Consider the following 26,209-nt stretch of genomic DNA (forward strand, 5'->3'; position numbering starts at 1 on the left):
GGAGATCGATTCTGGGAAGAATGAGACAGAGTAGGGGAGAACTGTTTACTTAGACAAGCATACCAGATACCTAGTAAATCATGTTGCTCATCACCATGCCCATTATTCCAAATGTCTCTTGAACTCTTCGATATTTGTCATCTTCATGTCTGTCATGTTCAACTCCTCTTTTAAATTATGGCATTAATATTTCAGAAATAATGTGAGCAGAGGTAGGAACAACAGATTAGTTCCTACAGCCTGTGAAAGACCATCTCGAGTTCCTTGTTACAGCATCATTAGCTTCTCAGCAAACGAGTCAATCTTTAGACAAAAGTACCAACTTAAGTGAGCACAATCTGATGTGAGACTAACCCTGTTAATGATGTGTCTCCGCTTATCCCCAGAGTCCCTTTTGAGAGTGATGCTACTGGATTCTTTTTGCCTTTGGTCTGTTTACACGGAACTCACTTGATATTTTCGTGTGTTTACAAAGCAGCGCAAAGTGTTTACACAGTAGTGACCTGGTTTTCCCTGATCTGGGAGTGATGTTCGCAGGAGAACGCTTTCTAATCTGCCATGAAGCCCTGGTCACTTGGAGGCCTCAGTTCCAGCTGACAGGAGTTGTTTGGAGAACGGGTCCACTTTACATTCAACCTTGTTTTCTTTTGTCTTTGGAAGAGTGGTTTCAGGAACATTCCTCATACACCAGACTGTGCCAGAACTAATTCAAACTGAACAGTTGGCGTTCCTGAAATTGAGCACTTTTTAATGACAGTTTTAATTTTTTGATATCATATTATAATTACATCACCCACTCTTCTGTTTCCTTCCTGCAAACTCTCCCATCTGTACCTCCATTCTCATTTAAATTCATGGCACTCTTTTCTTTAATTGTTGTTCCATAAATACATTAATGTATAAAACCTGCTCACTCTGTAAAACGTTATTTGTATGTACATGTCTTCAGGGCTGACTATTTGGTACTTAATAATCAAATGTTATGCTCTTCCCTGTGGAAAACTATTTCTTCTGGTCTTAGAATTCTTTAGTTGCCTGTAGTTCTTTGTCTAAAATTGAGGCTACTTGAGGTTTTCACCATACAGGTTAGCATATCCTTTGACACCATCTTTGTTGAAATATCGATTAATAAGTTAGAATTACATCTACTTTATGCAACAATAAAATCATCATCATTAGCATTAGCAACAACAACAGCAGAGAACTGAGCATAGACTCTGGTCACTGGCAATGTTCTCAGCACGTATTTCTCACTAAGTGTATTTACCTTAGTTTTGATCTACTTAAACAATTCCTGGGGGCTGGAGAGATGGCTCAGTGGTTAAGAGCATTGCCTGTTCTTCCAAAGGTCCAGAGTTCAATTCCCAGCAACCACATGGTGGCTCACAATCATCTGTAATGATGTCTGGTGCCCTCTTCTGGCCTGTAGGCATACAAGCAGACAGAATACTGTATACATAATGAATAAATAAATATTAAAAAAACAATTCCTGGATTTATATCCAGAAAGCACAACTAAGTTGTCCAACAAGTTAATGCAGTGTCTCCTTGTAGGGACAGGGAACATTTTACTTAGGTCTCGCCTGTAAATCTTAGTGATGAAGGAGTCAATAGTAGCACAGTTCATCTTACAAGGTTGATGTGACTGTCAGCTGTGAAGAATACAGCAGCATTTTGTAAGAAACATGGGACTGAATGTGTATCAGCTGATATCCATATGCACTCCATTTGATTCCAGCCCTGAGCACTGTTCCTGGGCTCAACTTCATTATTCAAAAATGAAGTCTGGAGGCAGCAGAAAACTAGAAGTCACAAGCCTCAAGTTTCTAGCCTCAGTGTTTGGTAATATCTGATTTCTCACTTATCTTCTTTGGTCTTTAGCCTTTCTTAGGCAAAATTAAGCAACCAATTTAAGTGCTCAGTAAATCCATCTCTGTGTTAGGGTTCTTTAGAGTTGTAGCATATGTTTTAAATGGGATAGAAAAGCCTTTTGTTTTGTTGAGTAATTGTACAGAAAAAGAGATTATTTAGGTTTTAAATTCCTTTATTTTTAGAAAAATTCTTTATAATCTTATCTCTTTCCACCAAGATTTGTAGAATAATAAAAATACTATATATTGTATATAATATACTATTGGGTCTATAATATACTATTGGAAAGTAGTTACCACCATTTTCAAAATGGTAGACAATTTGAATCAAACTTAGGTGATGCTGTCTTGAAGTGGGATTTACTTGGGTTTTCTACGGGAAAACACAAATCCTTGGCCCATATTTCCAGCCTCCTTCCAACCTGAACCAATAGAGCAGGGTGGTGGACTTGTAAATAGAGTGAAAGTTAGTTGTTCTTTTTCTCTCTGAGTAATGTTTCTCAAAGCTTGGTTCTCAAATGAGTAGTTATATATGTTACTATAGAAAAAGCATGAATGAAGGTTCGATGTTTAAATGGACGTTGGGGAACAATAGATTCAGGAAATGTACCCGGATGTTCTTGCTATAAAACATCTTTAGAGATTTTATATGGGGTTTTATATATCTCCAGTGTATAGGAAGTGCGCGTGTGTGTGCGCACGCGCACACACACACACACACACACAAATATATATATTTATTTATTTATATATTTATATATATACACATATATACACATATTCTGTACAACTGTCATTTGTCATAGGAGCCTGTTATTTGAACAATTATAACACATTACTGGGAGAATGCCAAGAATGATTTTTGAGTGTTTTATTTTTAATTTTTAAAAATTAGTTACATGTGTGTCTATCTGTCTATAATCTACACACATGTTTGTGTGGCATGGGCATATGAGGTCATTAGAAGACAACTTCCAGGAGTCTTCTCTATGTGTTTCTGGAAATCAATCTTAAGTTGTCAGACTTGGTAGCAAATAACTTTACCTACTGAGACATCTCACTTCTAAAAATAACCGAGGAAAATAACTGTTTAATGAAACACTACCATTGGAAACTTAATGGTTGGGATTGATGAAAAATTTTTACTACTCTTATGATATAATTATATAGCATCAAATGATACAGATTTACTGTTAGCTTCATATTCAACTGAAAACGTATTCGCCACAGTTTATATAGCGTGTGAATGTGTCTTCTTTTGTGCTCTACTAAGTGAATTCTGATTGTAAGTTGTGAGAGAGGAAACAGATTTCTAGCTTAAAACTGGGCCTCTTGGAGGCAACTAGAATTAGATAAATGTATTAAAGTTGAGCTCCCTTGATTGAATCTTTGTGGCTTTACACAAAGAGGAAGAATTATTAGAAAAGACACACATGTGAGTTCTTTATCTCTTGCTAAGTAATATCCTGTACCCTCCAAGGACTGCCAGGAAGAAAGCAATCACCAGATGTGGGCCTTGGAACTTAGACCTCTAAAGAAGGAGCCAAAATAAACTTCTTTTCATAAAAGCTTACCAAGTCAATAGTGTCATGTTATTAGCAACAGAAAATGACTAATGTGATGTTCCACCAGCTAAATTAGTTTTGCATGTTACTCAGTCCACACAGACATTTCATAAATGTTTTGCATGCTAAGTTAAAAGCTTCACACAATGTTATGTAGCAGGTTAGTAAAGGCACCATGGATACGTTATTTAGCTCTTCTTCCTTTCTCTTGCAAACATTCACTGAGTAGCAATTCCCAACTCTTTTTCCAAATTCTGGGGCTGCATCATTGATCACTTAGAGCAGAGCCTTCTAAATAAGTCATGATGAAGTAGAAGCATCTATGCATTTTAAAATTGTACCATGTGACAACTGCAACATTTAAAGAAAATACAAAGCCGAAAAGAAATGAGAAAGAAAGAGAACGGCCAGTTCTTTAAAAAATGCCAATAAATGTTTTCCAGAGAGAAATCTCTCTGAATCTTAAAAAGAAATTATAAATTTCATAGACAGAATATACCAGTTGATTTGAGCATCAGTGTTAAGTATATCAAAGCCAAGGACATATGCAACAACTTACTAGGGGAGATAGTCTAAGCAATTCTATATTAATGAAATATGAGGTAGAGGAAGCAAAGAAGAAATCTATAAGGCTTAAAGTTTGGAAACTGTCATATGATTTAGACTTTCTGTACTTTGTAAAACAACATTAAGTTTAACCTAGACAATGAAGAAATGTGAAGTGTTTATAGAAACACAAATGTCTGCCTGTCTCCATCTCTAGAGTATGTGCCACTCCATCCAGGTAACTCCAAATTTATTTTCCATACATAAAATCTGAAGTGCTTTCAGGATACACACCAACAGTTCTGACAGTTTAGTGACTGTATTGCTCTGGAGACTTACAGATCTATTTTGTTTAAAGTAATATTCATGTATCAACAGTTTCTTGGTGGTACACACAATAGTCCTAAAAGAGAATGTACTCTTAGAAGAGAAAGTTATGTTATAAGAGACAGATTACGAAGTTCACCGTTATCTCTAAAGCCAACATCTAAGTAAGCCCTTTGAACACTGAGCCAGGAGCATCATGAATTCGAACTACTCTTAGCTAGATAATGACACCTGCACTGCACAGTCACAAACCAAAAAATAAAAAATTAAAAATTAAAAGCTCAAAATAAGGAGAATGAATACTTCTTACTCTGAGGTCTAGGAAAGTCAAATGTGAAATACATAGAAAGAGAGATGTTGTACAGAATAGTTAATTCCAGGGAGAGGAAATATGTCTGAGATTTCTCTCAGTGTTTGCCATCATGATTCATCTGTGACTTTTGTTTCAGTGCCATAATTTGACTTGGAAGTTAGAATTCCTTAAGTGTTTGAGATATAAGAACAGAAGAGAACAATAGATTTTGGCCTTTTCTTTCTCCAAAAGCATTTGGTTGACTAAAGAAAGGAAGGTGGTGAGCATAGCTGGAAAGGGAAGAGGTATAAAATACAGTAATGTTTAAATGCGGCTATTGTATGTGTAGTGGTACACTTCAGTGATCAACAGGTGGACAATAGCCACACATTTGAGGCCAGACTGGGCTATGTAGTGAGACTGAATCAAAAAGGGGGGAAAGTAATTATTTTAGTTCTCTCTGTGTCTGTCTGTATGACTGTGAGTCTGTCTCTGTCTCACTCTCTTTGTGTGTGTGAATGTGTGTGTGAGAGAGAAACAAAAGAGGAGAAGAAACAAAGCAATGGATGGAGAGAGGAAGAGGAGAAATAGGAGGAATGAAACATTTTCGGTAGACAGGCTACAGTATTTCGCTCCTTCGCATTCTAAGCCAGGTACTACTTAGCTCTGTGTACATGTGGATTGAAGTCTGTTACATCTTAGCTGTATGTCAGGATCTATGACTTTTGCTTACAAGATTAGCTCCCAGGGCCAAGTAGTTCTGCAATTGCTATGATCAAAATTATTGTCAAATGGCTCTAGAGGAGAGGTTGGCAAAAGTATTCTTGGTGAAAACATCTAGATGTGGAGAGACAGTGGGAAATAAGGAATATGTAAGTGGCAGAAGGGGGAACACACTGCATGTCAACTGAGGAAAATGGAAGGCGCTTAGGTTTAGCATAGAAATCAGTTCTTTTTTCTTTCTGCATATCAGACTTACCTTCTCTGACAGCATAAATGAGCATGGAAACGTTAGGAAGCTTGCATGTGAGTCTTGAAAGTTAGGCAGAAAAAGAAAGGAAGATTTGCACCTTCTGTGGGTTACAGAGTTGAGCCACTTGGTAATACTGGTCAAGGAACAGGACAAGTATGAGGAAAAGGGAAGTAGAAATTAGATAAGACAATAAAGCCGAAAGGAAGGATTGAGAGGGCAAGGTTGATAATGAGAGAACTCCTTAAAAATCTAACTGAAGCCCAACTCAAAATGCCTGAACTTGATTTAGTACAATTTGAATATATATATATATATATATATATATATATATATATATATATATATATGCCAAGGAATATGGCATAATAGGTGCCATAATAAAGTAGTTTGCACTACGGATAAAAGCAAGATGATCATTGATAACTTCAGAGATTAATGCATTTCAAGCAGTTACTAGTTCAGAGGTTTTCAACCAAAAACAAATCAGTAAAATATTTTATATGATATTTTAAATTTATTCTTTGCATGTCTCATATATGTATAAAATATATTTGATTACATCTATCTCTTTTCAACTTTTTTTAGGTTCCTTTCAACATTCTCCCTCATAACTTTATTTTCCCCTTTGTGTTTTTAGTAACCCACAAAGCCCAATTACTGCTGCCCATATTTAAATAGATATGAGTTCATCTACTTTTGTTTGGGCATATTGGAAAGTGACTCTCCATCATTTCAGTCAAACTTCTTTTTCAAGTAGAGCCTTGGGAGCCTTTCTCCATTTATGATGGAAATTTTCAATATTACCTTCTGAAATTATAATGTAATTACATAGTTTCTTTCCTCCAAACCCTCCCATGAATCCTCTTCTTGCTTTCCTTCATATTCATGGCCTCTTTGTCTTTATCTTTAATTATATAGAGAATATATATATATATTATATAGAGAATTCTATATTTTATATAGAATTATATTATATAGAGATCATATATTATATAGAGAATACATATTATATAGAGAATATATTATTCATATAATTATTTATATAATCATACAGAGAATATATACTCTATATAATTATATATTACATATGTACACATTTATATAATTAACTATAATTATATATGTAATTATTTATATAATTATATAAAGAATATATACTCTGTATAATTATGTATTACACATGTACATATACATATGTACACACGCATATATATATTCACACAACATAAACGTCCATATGATGTTACTTAAATGTAAATGATTTCAGGAGTGACCTTTTGATATTGGATAACCAATTGGTGTATTCTTACTTGGAGAAGTCTATTTCTTCTGCTTGCAAAATTCTTTCCTTTCCTTTAGTTCTTTGTCTAGAGTTGAAACACTGTGAACTCTCAGCCTGTCTAATTAGCATGTCTATTGCTGTCATCCTTGCTCAGGTCATGTTTAGGCTGCTGTTTCAGTGAAAATTTGTGGCTGGATTTTCTTACATTTCTAGGAGTCACACTCTTGCAGCTAATTTCCTGGTCCTCTGGATCTTACACTCTTTTCACCCCTCTTCTAGAATGATTCCTTAGCCATAGGTGCAGAATGGTGTTGTAGATGTTTCCTTTGTTACCGGGTTCCAAAACTTTGCATTTTGTTTGGTTGTGGTTTTCTGTAATGGTCCTAATCTCTTTAAAAGCAAAGGCTTCTTGCTGGGGCGGATGGGGACTACACTTGCCTATGGGTATAAGGATAAATATTTAGAATGCCCTTATGGCCTAAGTTGGGTAAGTAAAGTAGTGGTGTAAGTTTCCCTCCAAGATCCATGATGTCACTAACCCTGAGTAGTTGGCTATGATTCTACCACCACTTTATTTTTCATTTTTTGAGCTGGTCGTACATAAATTTAGAAAGCTGTAGGTTGCTGCCAAGGTATGCGAGCCACTACTGAAAAGTTATGGCTTTCACGTCTTGCTGGCTGATTATCATTATTCACTGTCTTATAGATGGGTTGGACGTTGATTGCTTCCCTCCCTTGGAAGCTTGCATTACTCTTTCTGGTACCATGAAAGTTTGTAATCAAGTAGGAGGCTTTCAGGTCAGATTTGACTTGAGGGTTTCTTGTCCCTGTACCCAAAGTGAATTATGTCATCAGCGATACGGACTTTCCTTCTACCTCTGGAAAGCAGCATTAACAATAGCTAATAAAGTTTTGGAGTGTCTTGGACAACCCTGACGAATAACTCAAAAGAGGATTTTGCCTATCTGTTGTATAGGTCTGTTAGATTGTCCAAAGCTCATGGATCAAGCATTGCCAGCTCAGATGAGAAAATTTCATTTAAGCTATATATGTATATGTATATATCAACTTACATATATTATTATATGTATATGTAGGTAGGTACTAGTATTATTTCTTATTATGGTTTTACCCAAATAACCACAGATTCTCTGAGTTCATGTCCAATAGCCATGTACCCCCAGAGAACAGCATTCATCACCTTCTTCCTCATCTTCTGGCTCTTTCAATCTTTCTGATATCATCCTCTACGATTTCCCTTACTTAGGGGCTATGTTAAAATAAATGTCCCATTCAATGAAAACTTACCAAAAGATAAATGATAATACATCAATCTTTATATCCAAATGTAAATTTTGAATATTAAGTGAGATTGAAAATATTCCATATTTTAAAAATCATTTTCATATCCTTATATTTGACAACTTAAAAATAAGATATTTTCCTTTACATATAGACATGTCAGATATTTACATATTTGATAAATGAACCTGATGTACTGAAAAGATTTATTACACTTTAATCTGCTTTTATTTTTTCATATTATCTGCGATTTTATTCAGGTCAGGAATAACCTCATAGTTAAGTATTACATATATCAGTATATCCTCTTAAATCATAGAAGCTTTAGATTACTTGCAAAATGATTTTTTTCATGCACAGTTCTCCTCTTATATTTTGTCTTGTAGTTTTATAGCTTTCATTTTTTTACATATTTACATTTGTGGTTTGTGTGGAAATTTGTTTTGGCATAGGAAACAAGCTAGGAGTATAATTTAATTTTTTTCCCGGAAAACACAAATTCCTGCAATACAATTTTTCAAATACCATCTTTCCCCCACTGTTTAGCAATACTAAGTCCATCTAAAAAATAAATTCATGCAAACATTTGGGTCTGCTCACATATCCACTGACCTAGCTAACTGTCTATGGATAGGTCACCGCTCAGGTGACACTGGTCACTTTATGATGCTGCCTAAAGGATTCAAGTGGTGTTCAGAAATAATTCAGGTAATGGCAAAAGTCACGAGAACCTAAAACTTATGCATTTCTCTTTCACAAGGGCTGAATTTATATCCCCTTAGGTTACTATAGACAAGTGAAATTTTTTTAAAAGGGTACATTTATTTACTTTATTTATTTATTTATTAAAAAAATTCCACCTCCTCCCCTCCTACCATTTCCCTCCCCACCCCACCCCCCATCTCCAGTCCTAAGAGCAGTCAGGGTTCCCTGTCCTGTGGGAAGCCCAAGGTCCTCCCCCCCATCCAGGTCTAGGAAGGTGTGCATCCACACAGACCAGGCTCCCACAAAGCCAATCCATGCAGTAAAATCAAAACCCAGTGCCATTGTCCTTGGCTTCTTAGTCAGCCTTCATTGTCAGCCACGTTCAGAAAGTCCGGTTTGATCACATGCTCCATCACTCCCAGTACAGCTGGCCTTGGCGAGCTCCCATTAGATCAGTCCCACCGTCTCAGTAGGTGGACGCACCCCTCGTGATCCTGACTTCCTTGCTCATGTTCTCCCTCCTTCTGCTCCTCATTTGGACCTTGGGAGCTCAGTCCAGTGCTCCAATGTTGGACAGTGACGATTCCCAGAGTCAATCATGCTGTTTTTGTCATTTTGGTGACAGACTGAGAGAGTGGCATAAACAGCTATGGGGAAGGGAGGTGGTTTGGTGTCAGTAACTGCTCTGTGATCCGAAAGCTTCCATTCTTCATCCTATGCTGCAACTGCAGGTAGAAGATGGTGATCACTGTGGGGTACAAAGGAGATTGTGCCAAGATCCCGTGTCCCTGGAATGACAGTTGGAAGATAAAGTTCCAAGACACCAGAATCAACTACAGATAATGTCTACAGATAATATCTCCAGAAAAGGATGGGTATATATTTAACTTGGTCCATGAACTATTTTTCAGTGGTTTGTCTAACAAAATGTTTCCTTTAAAAAAAAAAAACAACAACTATGTGTTTGTTCGAGCTTTGTAACTTTTCTTTTCTTATAAGGACAATGACAGAAAGAGGAGTCTATGAATTAGCTCCCCAGGTGGCTTTTCTGTCGGTGATGTTAGGGTTCAACTTTGTACTTTACAATCACAGGACACTTTGAAGATGTTCAACAATAATATTGAGCTGTGGTCCTTTGGAATTACTTTAGACTTCTGAAACAAATGAAGCATAAATCTTTTATAATCATGTTCAAATGATAGAGAAATCAGTTACTTTATCATTTAAAACTTGCATCTGATTTACAAAGTGCCTTTATGGTCCTTGAATGTATACAGTGTAGGTTATATGCCAATTTTAGCAAAAATGAGATAAATAAGAACTGACTCAAATCCCACAAAAACATAGAAAAATTTATTGACTGATTGATTCTACCTCAAAGATAGAAATACATGGGAAGGTGGAATAGTTCCTTTACCATGAGGAAAACTAACATAATTGATAAAATTGACTATAGATTTAAAGAGAATGGCATATTCAGGAAAGTTTCATTAAATTCATATTTCCTTGCTCTTTTTAATAAATAAAGGCAATGGAGGTACAAATTTTTAAAACTCTGAATATAGACACCATTAACAATGTCTAGTACACATTGACCTGGTTGAGATTTAGTTAACTTTATAATTTGATGCTGTCTTACTTACAAATTGCTTTGTGCTTCCATATTAAGCATCAGGAAAATGACTGTAGACATGGAGAATATCCCATCCAACCATGAATCTTTTATTTTAGTTCTCTGTACTTTTGTTACGACTTGCTTAACTCTGTAGACAACAGAATAGTCTCTGCATGGACTACAAGCTCACATAACAGCACTGTTTAAATATTATGGAAGTGTTTGGGGGAAAAGTTGAAACGTAGTGATTGCAAGTTCTCAATCATAGAACTAATTTTTGAGAAAATTTGTTTATTCTCTTTTTTCTGGAATCAACTTTTGCTGTGGGTATGGTCTCTTAAAGGCTATTGGTCAAAGGAGCTCCCATAACAAACTTTTAATTTTTTCCTTTTATTTGAAATGGATTATTTTCTTATATAATACATCCTGATTATAGTTTCACCTCCCAATACTCCTCTCAGTTCCTCCCGACCTCCCTTTTCCTCTGAAACCACTCACTTTCTGTCTCTCTTTAGAAAAGGATTTTTAAGAGATAACAGTCAAACATGACAAAATAAAACATAATCAGATGAAGCAAAAACTATCATATTGAAGTTGGATGTGGCAACTCAATAGGAGGAAAAGAGTTGCAAGAGCAGGTACAAAAGTCTGAGGTCCACTCGTTCTCATAGTCAGGAGTCATATAAAAATTATTAACTTAAAGCTATAATTCATAACACAGAGGACCTGGTGCAGTCCCATATAGACCCTGGGCTGTACTGGCTGCTTTAGTCTCTGTGAGCTCATATATGCCTGCTGTATGAGCTGACTCAGAAAGCCTTGTTCTCCTGGTGTCCTTTATCCTCTCTGACTCTTAGGATCTTTCTACCTCCTCTTACACAGGGTTTCATGAGCTCTGAGTGGAGAGATTTGCTGAAAACCTCTAATTTATTCTTTTTCTTTCTTTCTCTCTCTACATATTATCTGGTAGAGAGTCTCTACATCTTTTTCCATCTGCTGCCAGAGGAAGCCTCTCTGATGATGACTGAATAAAGTACTGGTATATGAGTATAATAAAATACCATTAGGAGTCATTTTATTGATAGTTTTTTAGATCAGTAGTGTTTTACCCTAGGTCTCTGGACTATCTAATCTCTTGTTCTTGGATACAGTGTTGGGTCTGGGTTCTTTCTTGTGGAGTATACCTTAAATCAAATAGACATTGGTTGGCTACTCTGACAAGTTCTGTGCCACAATTGTTCTAGCATATTTTGCAGGCAGGACAGGTTGTGGATTAAAGGTTTTGTGGCTTGATTTGAGTACATGTTTCCCTTTTGTGATCCTGCAAGTCCCTTCCCTCATAAAAGAGATTAGAACTTAGGGTTGAAGACAACATGTAGGTTCCAACCTGACTTCTCTATTCTCGATGGGTTGTGTAGATATTGTCCTTTGTAGTAATAGTGTTCCTAAAGAGCAATGCTTTGCCTTAACAACATCCCAGGTTGTTTGGGGATTTCCAGGGGACCCCCTTGGTCAACAATCAATCTAATGCAACCCAGTCCCTCAACTGGAAGTCTCGCCAGGCAACAAGAGATGGAATGTTGAAATTCCCTATCTTCCATTACTAGGAGTACTCACTAAGATCACCTTCATATATTTCAAGAATTTTCTACCACACTAAGTTTACACACCACTCCCCAAATTCCCCCAATTCCAACTGCCTTTCTCCACATTTTCTCCCTCCAATCAATTTCCCCATTACCCCCTACATCTGATCTCTCCCACTCCTACCCCCAAATGCCCCTATTTTCCCCTTTCATGAAGATCCATGCATCTTTACTAGGCCCTTTCTCTTTACCTGTCTTCTCTATGTCTAATGATTATAGCTTGGTTTTAATTTATTAATGACTAATATTCACTTAAAAGCAAATGCATACCATATTTATCAGAGTGAGGATGACCTCATTCAGGATGATTTTTTCTTCCTGATTTCATATATTTTCCTGCAAATTTCATAAGCTTTTTTTTCAAATGAGTAATACTTCATTGTATAAATGCACCATATTTTCTTTATTCATTCTTCAACTGAGGAACATCTAGGTTATTTCCAGTTTCTGGCAATTATAAATGAAGTGACAATTGCCATGGTTGAAAAGTGTCCTTGCGGTAAGATAAAATATTCTTCCAGTATATGCCCTAGAATGGTATAGTTGGGTCTTGAGGTAGGCTGACTCCCTACTTTCTGAAGAAATGCCATATTGATTTTCACAGTGGTTGGACAAGTTTTCACTCAAACCAGCAATGAAGGAGTGTCCACCTTGCTTCCCATCCCCAACAGAATGAACTGTCATCTGCGTTACTGATAGTAGTCTTTCTGACAGGTGTAAGATAAAATTTCCATGTAGCTTTTCTTTGCATTTCCTCAATAGGTAAGGATGTTGAGCATTTCTTTAAGGTTTATTTTTTTGTTATTCGTTTTACTTTGTTTTTATTTTATTTTTTAAAACAATCTTTTTATTTTACATATCAATCCCAGTTCCCTCTGCCTCCTCTCCTCCCTTTCCCTCAACCTTTCTTCACCCCACTCCCTATCCACTCCTCAGAGAGGGTGAGGACTCCCATGAGGAGTCAATAAAATCTGTCACATCACTTGAGGCAAGACCAAGACCCTTCCCCCTGTATCTAGGTTGAACAAGATATAGGTCCATAGGAAATTGACTCCAAAAAGCCAGTTTATGCACTAGGGATAAATACTAGTTCCATGGCCAGTGACCCCACAAACTGCCTAAATCACACAACTGCCTCCTACATTCAGAGGGCCTTCTTCAGTCCTATGCAGATTTCCTAGTTGTCAGTCCAGAGTCAGTGAGCTCCCGCTAGCACGTATCAATTGTTTCTGTGGTTTTTCTCATCATTGTCTTGACCCCTTTGCTCAGATTATTGCTCTTCCCTCTCTTTGACTGGACTCCACGTGCTCTGCCTAATGCTTAAGTATTTCTTGACCATTTGAGATTCCTGTGTTGAGAATTTTCTGTTTAGATCTGTACCCATTTTTAAATTGGCTTATTTGTTTTCTGATATTTATTTTTTGGGGTTCTTTATGGACCTTAAATTTTAGTCCTCTATCAGATGAGGAGTTGATAAAAAAATATTTCCCCATTCTATCGTTCTCCAATTTGCCCCTTTGCCTTACAGAAGCTTTTCAGGTTTATAAGATTCTTGAGAGATTCCTTCATTTATCTACTTTTTATTTTTGACAATTTATTTAAAACATTCTCTTTTCCTTTTCCTAGTTTAAGCACTCCCCAGATCCCTCTCTGTTCTCCTTTAAAATCATTGTCTTACTTTCCTAATTGCTACGCACTCATATAAGTGCGTGTCTACACACATGCTTGAGAAGCAGCCAATACCTGGGTCCCAAAGTGATATTATGCATATGGAGAAAATGGCGGCTCTATCCTCTGCCCAATGAAAGACGAAATATCTGTGGATGGCTCTAATAGGAAGGTTTTCCATAATTACAAGAAGTTTCTGTTATGGCAAATAAAACCAATGTCTTGGCACAGCGGTCAGACAATGGCAAAAGTTCTGTGTTTGGAAGTTTGCTGCGACAGTTTTCCTTCTAATGCCTCTGTGCTGTGAGAGTCTCTGCTCTTACTTCATCTCACATTTGTCAAGAAACCCAACCCCCTCCATACTCTCAGCTTTGCTTATTTAGAACTTGTTCTCTTAATAAATCAAAGATCAGTTACTTATATTAGCATAAAATTAATAAACCGTTTTTCCAAGTTGGCTTTACTTAGTCTTCATGAAACATAGAGATTGATTATATATACCATCTCTTTATAATCTCATCGTATAGGATGTAGTTTTCTTTTTATATATTTAGAATGGTTTTATTGTTTATTTTGATTTATTTTTTAAACAATCTTTTTTATTTTACATAGCAATCCAAGTTCCATCTCCCTCCCCTCCTCCTGCTCTCCCACACTTTCCCTCTTACTCCCATCCCCTTCTCAGAGAGGGTGAGCTCTCCTATGGGAAATCAACAAAGTCTGTTACATCACTTGAAGTAAGATCACTACCCTCCCCTGTCTATCTAGGCAGAGCAAAGTATCCCTCCATAGGGAATGAGCTCCAAAAACCCAGTTCATGCTCTAAGGATAAATACTGGTTCCGCTGCTAGTGCCCCAAAGTCACATAATTGTAACCCCACATTTAGAGGGCCTAGTTTGTTCCTGTGCAAGTTCCCCAGTTGTTGGAGGAGGCCTGCTTGTTTGTCAGTTTGTTGGGGGGAAGGGTCACTTGTTTGTCCCGCTTAGCCCCTAAATAATATCACAGACACTGTACTAATTAAATCAGTGCTTGGCCCATTAGCTCTAGCTTTTTATTGGCTTACTCATATTAATTTAACACATTTCTATTAATCTGTATATTGTCACAGCAAAGATTCGGTTCATGTTTGACTCTGGCAGCTCCATGGCATCTCTCTCACTCTCCTTCTTCCTCCCAGCATTCCATTTAGTTTTCTCCACCTACCTAAGTTCTGCCATATCAACAGGCCACTGCAGCTTTTTTATTCATTAATCATAATCACAACACACAAAGGGGACTCCCACATCACCCAGTTGTCAGGTCCAGAGTCAGTGAGCTCAGGTTAACTGTTTCTGTGGTCCAGTGGTAGACAGGGAATAGAGATAATATGAGCAAAGGAGTCAAGAGCACGATGAGAAAATCCACAGAAAGATGTAGTTTTTTTAAAATCAATTTTATATCAAGTTTGAAAACTTTCAAAATCTTTTTTTGATAACTCATAAACATATGTCTATGAATTTGATTTTTTTCAGATATAAATATTATATGTATTTTTTATATTTCTCTTAATACAGTCAGTACCAATATACACATCAAAATTTTATATGTGAGATACCCATTTTCTCAAATAGTATCCCAGGTGGAAACAAATAAGACATAGTAGCAATCGTTAGGCACTCTTAAGCCCACATTAGGTATTTCTGGGCCTAGAATTCAGTACTTCTGTAAAAACTATCTGTTTAAATCCCCTAAGAGTTATTGTACTAAAATTTCTTAAAGAACTGTTATTTGTGACTTCTACACAAACAGAGTTATGAAAATTTAACTCTGCTGAAACCTTGAGAATATTCCCTTTACTTTCTCATGCCTCCACAAGATTTTAAGGATAACCACACAATTATGGATGTAATATACTATGTTGAGATTCAGATCCAAGTTACCTACTTGGTGAAATGCAGTAATTAACAAATTCTGAGGGCACTGTTGTAAGATAATTTCATATTGTGTACACTGGTTAGGAGAGGGAAAAAAACAAACTGGTCAGCTGGGGAACATGTTTTAACCAAGTCATAAGGATGGATGCTAGGAGCCAGAAAGGATAGAGAAGGTTGAAGTTTAAGAAGGTCAGACTGAGAAGTAATATCAAGACAGTGATACATGCAGTAGTCAGTTTTTTACACAGTTGACCAAAACACAAGGAAAATGGTTTTTAAGGAGAAAATATTTATTTATTTTGGCTCAGTCTCTCAGAGGCCCCAGTCAGTCTTTGATTGACGTGCTCTATTGCCATTGCTTGTGATAAAGCAGAATGTCATGGTGACAGGAGGGCAAGACAGAGTAGCAGTTTTAACTTTATGGCAGCAAAAAGCAGGGCCAGCTTGGAAGAGGCTAGGAAGCATGCATATACCCAACAAATTCCTACTTGCTCATTTTAAATGTCTCATGACAGTGCCATCATGTTATGAACCCATCATGGCATTAATCTATTCATTATTGTAAAGCCCTCATAATCCAAACAGTTTCTTGAAGTCCAACAAGTAGGAACCACTTATTTAATACAAACGTGTCTCATGCACATCTCAAATCCAAACTATAGAATAAGTTATACCATAAAAACTGATGCTTGTAATCTCAGAATCTGAGAAGGTAAGATGGGAAGATCTTGAGTTCAAGGCTATTCTGAGTTAGTTGGTAAGATGAAGTTAATTCTGGCCTACATAAGAAATGAGAAGATGAAGAAAAGTAGGAAAAAGACGAGGAGAGAGAAGAAAGAAGAGAAATAAAAACAAAAGCCAAGAAAAAGGAGTAAGAAACTTTGCATTGTAAGATATAATGAAGCTCTTTCCATTTAATGTCAGAACTCTTGGAACATATATTCTAGTGGGAATAAGACCCTGTGCTCAGAATTATGATTCTGATAATGTATAATGCAATCATAACCAAGAAAAAATAGAGTATTCAGCAGGAGAGAAGATTTGGGTTTGAATAAAAGTTCAATTATCAAGATATAACTGAGGGAACTCATTTAGTGGTATTTACTATATTCTGAAAGAAATTAAGTAAGAATAGAAATAGTAGCTGTAGAAAGGAGAAGAAAAAAAGGGATGATCCCAATTTGTAGATTAGATCTTTGGAGGTAGAGAAATGCTATTAACTGGTATTGGAACATCTGAGAAAAGGGGGCCATAAAAAGCAGCATAAAGGAAAGAATAAGGCATTGAGTTTGGGATATATTAAGCATTAATATTTAATGAAGCATAAAAATGTGAAATAAAGTTATTTATGTCTAAGATGAGATGCTGAGCCAGAGGTAAGTTGAAGATGTCGGACATATTTAAGAGTTACTGGAATCTCTCACTGAGGAGACTTGAAGGACTCAGAATCGAACACTTGAGCAGAAGGCAGGAAGAGCTAAGCCTAGAATCTGAAGACAGTCTAAAATCAGGCAGATGAGAAGATGAGATGGTGTTGTGGGGAAGGGTAAAAGGAGGATCAAAAGCAGATAGTCCAGAAAGCAGAGGAGCATCATGTGAAAGGGGAGAGAGAGGGCCCTGGTTAGTCCTCAGAGGAGCTGCAGATTTGTGACTACAGTGAATACCATGGAAAGCATTGGCTTTGCAACAGAATAGGGCATTTAGTGCTTTGTGTGTGGCATGCTCTTTCAGATTCAAGGACAGAGTCAAGTGGGAGCAGTAAGACCTGCTGGACTATGTGGGAACAGAAAATGAAAAGTCATTTACCAAATTTTCAAGTGAACACTCGTGGTATACATTGAAGATATTTTTGATCATGTTCTATCTATTCATGATCATGCTACATATCAATATTGATGTTCGACACACAACTAAATAAAAGACAAAGTACTGATATTTCATGAATCCATCTTCTGTTGAGAAGGCGGGAGGAATATAAAGAAATCATTATTAAAGCCATTTTAAGTGATGTCTAGCAAAGAGGCCCAATGTAATCTATTACTAAGACTAAATTCCTTTTAAATACCCAACAGAACTATCATATCATATTATATCATAAAATAACATAATGAATTTGATTAAGCTAGTGCAAGAAAGTTTTGAAGTTTTTAAATTTTGTCTGTTAACTTTGAATTCATAGAGCTTGAATGATGGATGTGTTAGGAGTACTTTCCTACTCAAAATACAGAGAAATTTTGGGCTTCAAAAGGATCCAAGAAAGTAGTTTTTATTGATTTCTCATCACTGGTAAGCTGAAAACTTATGATGATTGGAAGATTTCAAACATTTTTCCCATTTCAAAAATGTATCCATCCATATCCTTGTGAATCTTTTTAAAATAAAACAATATGAAGAAAGGTTAAAATTTGCATGAAAGTATATGAATCCCAAAAGTATTGTATTGAAGTTGGTCCTTACTCAGGGAGAAAAAAATTCCATGTTCTTCCTAATAAACAGATTCTAACCTTTAATATTTGTATATATGTAATAAGGGATGTGATAGAAGGCATAGGCTATGAAACCGTAGATAGAAGACCACAAATGTTTGGAATATGTGGTCTTCCATCCCCCATATTCTCAGTAAAACTCCCACATAAACTCTGCCTTCATGCTGTGTGCGTCCTTCACCCACTACGGGCTCTCAGCCACTGCATGGCCCCTTGACCCACCAAGGTCCAGCTCATGTCATTTTACAACAACCATACCTATCAGAATCTTAAAAAAATTGTAGCTAAGTGGAAAGAGTGATTTAAATTTGATTTATTACATTTCTAGAAAAATGGAAGCTATATCGTGAAGGATTTTATAATTACTGTGCACACTTTCTTAGTATTTCTCTGTTTAAATAGTTTGTTTGTGTCCTATCATCTCTCTTATACCCCTCTCACTTTTTTCTAACCATCTTCAAAAAAAAAACACTATACCTATTTTTTATTGTTTTGTTTTCTATCAGCCCTCTACTCTTTTCTTTAATAAATTAATTTAAGTTTTTGGTTTCATTTAGTTTTCTGCTTCAGATTTAACTATCACAATGAATCTTAAGGAAATTAGATAATATAAGCAAATGTCCTAGAAGGAAGGGAAGAAGTGAAGGAATGGGTAAAAATGCATTTGAAAATAAATTTTATTTTAGAGATAATTTTATATCATAAAATACTGGAGCTAGAGAAAATGCTGTAGTGATTGTCATTAAATTCACAGTTTTGCATTTAAAGGCTTATGTGACTTCAACCAGGAAGCAAATTCTTCAATATTTTATAGAAGAAGAAGACAAAGAAGAAGGAGAAGAAGAGAAAGTAGAAGAAGGGAAAGAAGAAATAATATAAATTTTTTTTTCTCTTGGTGATTAAAACAAAATGATTGAGTCATCTGGTAGACCACAACAAAATGAGATTTATGCCATCTGATGTACATTCTAGCTAACCCCTTCATGTGGTTCAATATTGGCTCTATTTGCTCTGTATCCTCTCAATTTATGTTACATTCTAAGGTTGAGAAGGGAGGGTTGAGGATAACTTGAGGGAATTGGATAGTCAAGATGGAGGAAGAACAGATATGAGAGCAAGGAAAGAGATATCTTGATTGAGGGAGCCATTAGGGAGGTAGCAAGAAACTTGGCTCTAGAATAAATCCCAAGAACCCACAGGGATGACCCCAGCTAAGACCCCAAGCAATAGAGGAGAGGGTTTCTGAAGTGGCCTTACCCTGTAATCAGACTGCTGATTGTTTTAAATATCACCATAGAACCTTCATCCAACAACAGATGGGAACAAAAGCAATGACTCACATCAGAGCACTGGACTGAGCTCCAAAAATCCAGTTGAGGAGTGGAAGGAGTGAAAGCACAAACAAGGAATTCAAGACCACGAGGTGTTCATCCACTGAGACAGTTTGCTTGAGCTCACCAACTCCAACTGGACTGGGAGTCAACTCTGAAGGGGATTGACAGTTGGGACAGACTGAGGGGCCACTGAGAGCGACACCGGGATTTGTCTCTATGTCATGTACTCTTTGGATGTAAGCCTTGTTCATCCTAGATGTAGTAGGAAGGGCCTTGGATTTTCCACAGGGTGGGGTGCATGGCCCTCTTTTAAGATTGGAGGGGTGTGGGTGGGAAGGTCTATGGAGGGAGTGGGAAGAGAGTGGTAGAAGGGGAGGGAGTAGGAATTTGGATCAGTATTTTTTAAGTAATAAAATAATAATAAAAAAGAAAATAATCTCTAAATCATCCTCTATAAAGAGATTAGCCTCTAAAGGAAGTATAAAATAAAAATAGTGAATCTTTGAAATGCTAAAGATATGTTGATATAGCCAACAACAAAATGTATTTTGATTACGTTGACTACCAAATTTATAATATAAGTTGCACGCATAGTCTTTCCATATTGGTCCAAAGGGATGCCAAAGCATTTGGTGTAGGGTGAGGAAAGGATCTGCAAGAACCAAAGGTCAGTCTTCGGAACTTAGGATATTACCATTAGGAATACTTCTCATTCCTCTTCTTTTGAAGATTTTATTCATCCTTTGAGAATTTCATACATGTATATAATGCAATATATTATATCATCCCTGGATCTCCACTCTATCTTCTTGATGTCATTCCTCTTTCAATGTACTTCTCATCAAGGGCCAGTGTCATCTCACGATTATTACAAAAGACAGATCCGAAGATGAAAGAGAAAGTAAAGTTTTGTGGCTGTAACAATTGCAAGAATTTATTCGTTTACATAAACAAAAATCTAGAACATTTGTGTTGACTTGGATTCCAAAATATTTAGCCAGGAAAGGGGAGTCAGGGCTAATTTATCAATATGTGTGATTGTGTCTGAGATTCTGAGTTCTGTTTGGGTTGAGCGACTGGAACTTTTTCCTGTTGTTCACTCAACTGGCTGACCGAAGCCTATGTTGAACTACTGTAAACATGATGAGATATGAGAATTACCTTGTTAATGTAAAGAAATAATCCATATTCTTTAGAGATATGAATGTTAAAGCAAATTTATAATATGGAAATCTTGGATTTATTCTCTAAATATGCCTCCACAGGAGTGCATAAAAGATATATAGGTCTTGAAGAATGTTCTGGAAAGGAGAAAGCCAGAGGATTTTTAGAATATATTTTCACATTAACTGTTCTTTTTTGCTGTGCTGAGGGTTAATCAAAGAGCCTCATGCATGCTACACGAGCACTCTAGCAACAACTCTTATCTCTATGATAACTGATTTTTTAACCACTCACCTGAATTCAATACAAGAAAAAGGTCAAATAACTTCTTAAAACTGAGAAATTAAATGACTTTAATTTGAAAGCAAAGTGACAGCTCAGAATATCTGTAGGCAGATTTTTCCTTCCCACTGGCCACATCCCAGATAACCAACCTAGATACTTAATTATAAATTTTTGGTCAATAGTTCAGCCTTATTGATAACTAGCTCTTACAACTTAAATTGATCCATTTCTATTAATCTATGTGCTGTAATCTATGTGCTGCCACTTGGCTCATGGCTTTACCTGACTTCCAGCATCCCTTGCTCCATATTTGTCTCCTGAAAACTTTTCTGACTCCACCTTTCTTCTTTCCAGAATTCTAGTCTGGCTCTCCCGCCCAGTCTTTCTTGCCCAGCTTTAAGCCAGTGAGCTCCTTATTAGCAAATGAGAGTAATACATATTTACAGTGTACAGCACACGTGCAAGACAGTGAAAATATAAATTAATTCCCCCCCAAAAAACTGATAAAATTTCTTCTATTGTACCAAGGCAAGAACACCAGAGAACAGTTTTTTTTTTCCCCATAGTAATGTCTGCAATAGAATCTCGCCCTTTTAACTCAGAGCTGTCTGTGCTTTATAGCCCTGAACTTTGTTTAGGTTTAAACCCTTAGAGGCTATAAGAGTCAAGAAATACTAGAATATCTGACCATGTTGGTAAGAAATATGTATCTCACAAAATGGCAGGAAAAATGTAGTCAAACCCCATGTTCTGCTAATCAAGCCTAACAAAAGAGGGTATCTCCTACAATCTTCAAGAAATTGTTCCATGTTTTTTTCTTGAAACATTTGGTCATTCCGTGAGGATTTTGCGTTCTGGGTGGACTATAAGCTTAAGTGAGGCACTCTGGGTGGAAGAAAGACTGCCAGGCTTAGTAGAAATCCAAGGAAACAGATGCCTTTCAAGCATATTCATGTAGTTGTGCAAGCCGCTCGGAAACTCAGTTCTTATTACCCAATAATTCAATTGTAAGATTAGTAGACGATTAATCCCTGCAACCAAGGACAGTAAGAATGCTGCAATACATTTTAGAAAAGAACCTAGGTCATCTGCAAACATTTCTCATCAAGTTATCAGAAAAGCTAATAAAAGCCATAGGCAACTGAGTAGAAAGAGCCCTTAAAAAAATTTGATCTATTAGAGGAATCTTTTTGGGTAGCTTAGCAATCTAAGAAGCCCTGATGTGAAACTTTTACATGGGCAAAGGAACTTGAAACTGAAACCAGGGAAGAACAATTACAAAGTGGGTTCGTGATCACTGTTGAAATGAAAGTTCTAGTCCTATTTCCCCTGCTTGTAACACACACACACACACACACACACACACACACACACATACACACACACACACTATATATATATATATATATAAATATATATATATATATATATATTTCACATTTTTACTGTTGTATTCACTCATTATTGTACAAGGGTTTAATTATTCTATAGCTGGAATATTATTAAAATAGAAATCCAACAGAATCTGAGGAATAATTGAGTTGTGCATATCTCAGTCAGGTGCAGTAGCTCATTTCTCTGGAAGTTGATGTGCATGTGATTTAGATCCCAGTCCAAGTCATAGTGTTATCACAGACAGCGAAGAATCTTATGAAATATGAATGGATTATAATTATCTGTGCAAATAAAGTTCAGCCAAAACAAAGGAGTAGTTGGACATGTTTCATTTTCTGTCTATCATATACTTGTACTTTCTTGATTCAAGGAAACTCCTCTTCCAATCCAGGTTGTGAAAGCAAGTGAAAAGTACTTTTTATCTTCTGTGTTTCAGGTAGTAGAGTAGAAGTACTTTTTCATGATAGTACAAGACTCCACCTTTTCATTTTCTCTTTGTGTCTCTCTGTCTTTTTGTCTCTGTCGTCTCTGTCTCTCTCTCTCTCTCACTCACTGTTTGTGTTTCTGAGAGAGAGAGACTATTTTTCTCTGTCTGTCTGTCTCTGTCTCCGTCGCTCTCTCTCAGGTTATAGTACTTACCATCATTAATCTTATAACCTGAAGAAGTGACCGAGGGATTTACAAATGACTTAGGGAGATTGTAAGATACCTTACAAACTCTGTGACAACAGCAAACACAAGAAACAGTGGGAAGTTGGATCCTGTGCTGAGTGATGGGAAAGCCTCAGATTTGCTACGGAGTAGAGGATGACCTTGAACTACTGATTCTCTTGTTACTGTTCTCATAGCACAGTATAATACCTGATTCATGCAGTGCTTGGAATATAAACCCAGAACTTTGTGTGATTCTAGCTCTCTACCAACTGAGTCAAATTTACAGCCCAATTTTTTTCTTAGCAGATGATTTGATCAGTTTATATCATTGAAAGTTTACAATGCCATCTTATTTATCCACTTTTTATTGATGCATAATTATTTTTATTGTTTATATTGCTTTAATATTGGATTTTAATTGTATTCTTGTTTTAACTCGGTGCTTAAAAGTTTTCTAATTATTTTTTAATCTGTCTTAATTGTGCATAGTATTTCATTGTCAGAGAACTTTATAATCATTATGTCTATCATTCATCTGTATTATTCTCCACTGCTTTTCTCTCTTTTTTTTTTGTTATTGTCTTTTCCCATTGGTATCGTTTTTTTCGCCCTGTTGCTTATTTCCTTATGTGAGTTAAATAGTAGCAAACTTGCTTTCAATTTTTTTTCTTTCTGAAATAGGCACACACACATACACACACACATGCACATTCTAAGTTCAATTTTACTCTACTATTATTTTCAGTGTTTCACATAAACTGTAATATGCTGTGGTTGCATTGTCATTCAGCTAAAGTGTTATTGTAATTTACACTGCAACTGCCTTGTAACCGCAGTAGCCTGTTTTATTTGTTACCAATTTTAATCTTTTTTTTTTCCCATTAGACTTGTTTATTCAAGTATCCGAAAACACTCTTTCCACTTCCTCCCCTCCTCCCAGTACCCTCCCGCTCCCCCCACTCCCTCTCCTCCTCCCTCACCATTCCCAAGAGCAGTCAGGGTTTCCTGTCCTGTGGAAAATCCAAGTTCCTCCCCCCTCCCTCCAGGTCCAGGAAGGTGAGCATTCAAACAGGCCAGAATCCCAAACAGCCAGTCCATGCAGACGAAACAAGACCCAGTGCCATTGTCAATGGCTTCTCAGTCTTCATTTGGACCTTGGGGGCTCAGTCAGCCCCCATGTCAGCCACATTCGGAGAATCCGGTTTGATCACATGCTCGTTCAGTCCCAGTCCAGCTGGCCTTGGTGAGCTCTCATTCGATCAGTCCCCTTGTATCAGTGGGTGAATGCACCCTTCGTGGTCCTGACTTCCAGTGCTCCAATGTGGGTCTCCGTCTCTGTTTCCATTCATCTTCGGATGAAGGCCCCCTCTGATTTTGCTTTCCTTGCTCACGATCTCCCTCCCTCTGTTTCTCATTTGGGCCTAGGGAGTTAAGTCCAGTGTTCCAATAGGTGTCTCTGTCTCTATCTCCATCCATCGCCATAGGAAGGTTCTGTGGTGACATGCAAAATATTCATTAGTATGGTTATGGGCCAAGGCCAATTCAGGCACCCTCTCCTCTGCTGCCCAGAGTACAATCTGGGTACCTCTCCTTGGGCCTGGGAACCCCTCCAGAATCAAGTCAATTGAAGACCCTAAAATTGCTCCCTTAGTTGAGATATAAACTTCCCTGCTCCCATAACCATCCTTCCTCCCTCCCCCCCTCCCATTCCCCCAAGCCATCCCCAATCTTCCCCGTCTCCCCTCTCCCTAACCATCTTCCCTTACTTCCACCCCCCACCCCCCATGCACCCAAGATTGCCTGGCAATCTTGCCTACTTCTAATATCCAGGAGGATAACTATATGATTTTCTTCAGGTTCACCTTCATATTTAGCTTCTCTAGGATCACAAATTATAGACTCAAAGACCTTTAACTATGGTTAGAATCCACTTATGAGTGAGTACATACCATATTCCTCTTTTTGGGTCTGGGTTACCTCACTCAGTAAAGCGTTTTCTATTTCCATCCATTTGTATGGAAAATTCAAGATGTCATTGTTTTTTACCACTGAGTAAAACTCTAATGTGTATATGTTCCGCACCGTTTTTAACCATTCTTCTATTGAGGGGCACCTAGGTTGTTTCCATGTTCTGGCTATTACAAATAGTGCAGCTATGAACATAGTTGAACAAATACTTTTGTAGTATGATAGGGCATCTCCAAGGAAGTGAAAGACCTATTTGACAAGAACTTTAAGTCTTTGAAGAAAGAAATTGAGGAGGATACCAGAAAATGGAAAGACCTCCCCTGCTCTTGGATTGGGAGAATCAACATAGTAAAAATGGCCATTCTACCAAAAGCAATCTATAGATTCAACGCAATTCCCATCAAAATTCCATCAAACTTCTTCACAGACCTTGAGAGAACAATAATCAAGTTTATATGGCAAAACAACAAACCCAGGATAGCCAAAACAATCTTATACAATAAAGGAACTTCTGGAGGCATTACCATCCCTGACTTCAAACTCTATTTCAGAGCTACAGTATTGAAAACAGCTTGGTATTGGCATAAGAACAGAGAAGTCGACCTATGGAATCGAATAGAAGACCCGGATATTAACCCACAAACCTATGAACACCTAATTTTTGACAAGGGAGCTAAAGGTATACAATAAAAGAAGGAAAGCATCTTTAACAAATGGTGCTGGCATAACTGGATGTCAACCTGTAGAAGAATGAAAGTAGATCCATATCTATCACCATGCACAAAACTCAAGTCCAAATGGATTAAAGACCTCAACATTAATCTGTTTACTTTGAACCTGATAGAAGAGAAAGTGGGAAGTAGTCTACAAGATATAGGCACAGGAGACCAGTTCCTAAGCAGAACCCCAGGAGTGCAGACAATAAGAGAATCAATGAATAAATGGGACCTATTGAAACTGAGAAGCTTCTGTAAAGTAAAGGACACTGTCAGTAAGACAAAAAGGTTACCTTCGGACTGGGAGAAGATCTTCACCAACCCCTCATCAGACAAAGGTCTGATCTTCAAAATATACAAAGAACTCAAGAAACTAGACACTAAATCTCTAATTAACCCAATTAAAAAATGGGGTACTGATCTAAACAGAGAATTCACAACAGATGAACTTCGAATGGCCAGAAGACACTTAAAGACATGCTCAACCTCTTTAGAGATCAG

This window comes from Myodes glareolus, chromosome 23, assembly GCF_982192425.1.
Source record: "Myodes glareolus chromosome 23, mMyoGla1.1, whole genome shotgun sequence".
Lineage (NCBI taxonomy): Eukaryota > Metazoa > Chordata > Mammalia > Rodentia > Cricetidae > Myodes > Myodes glareolus.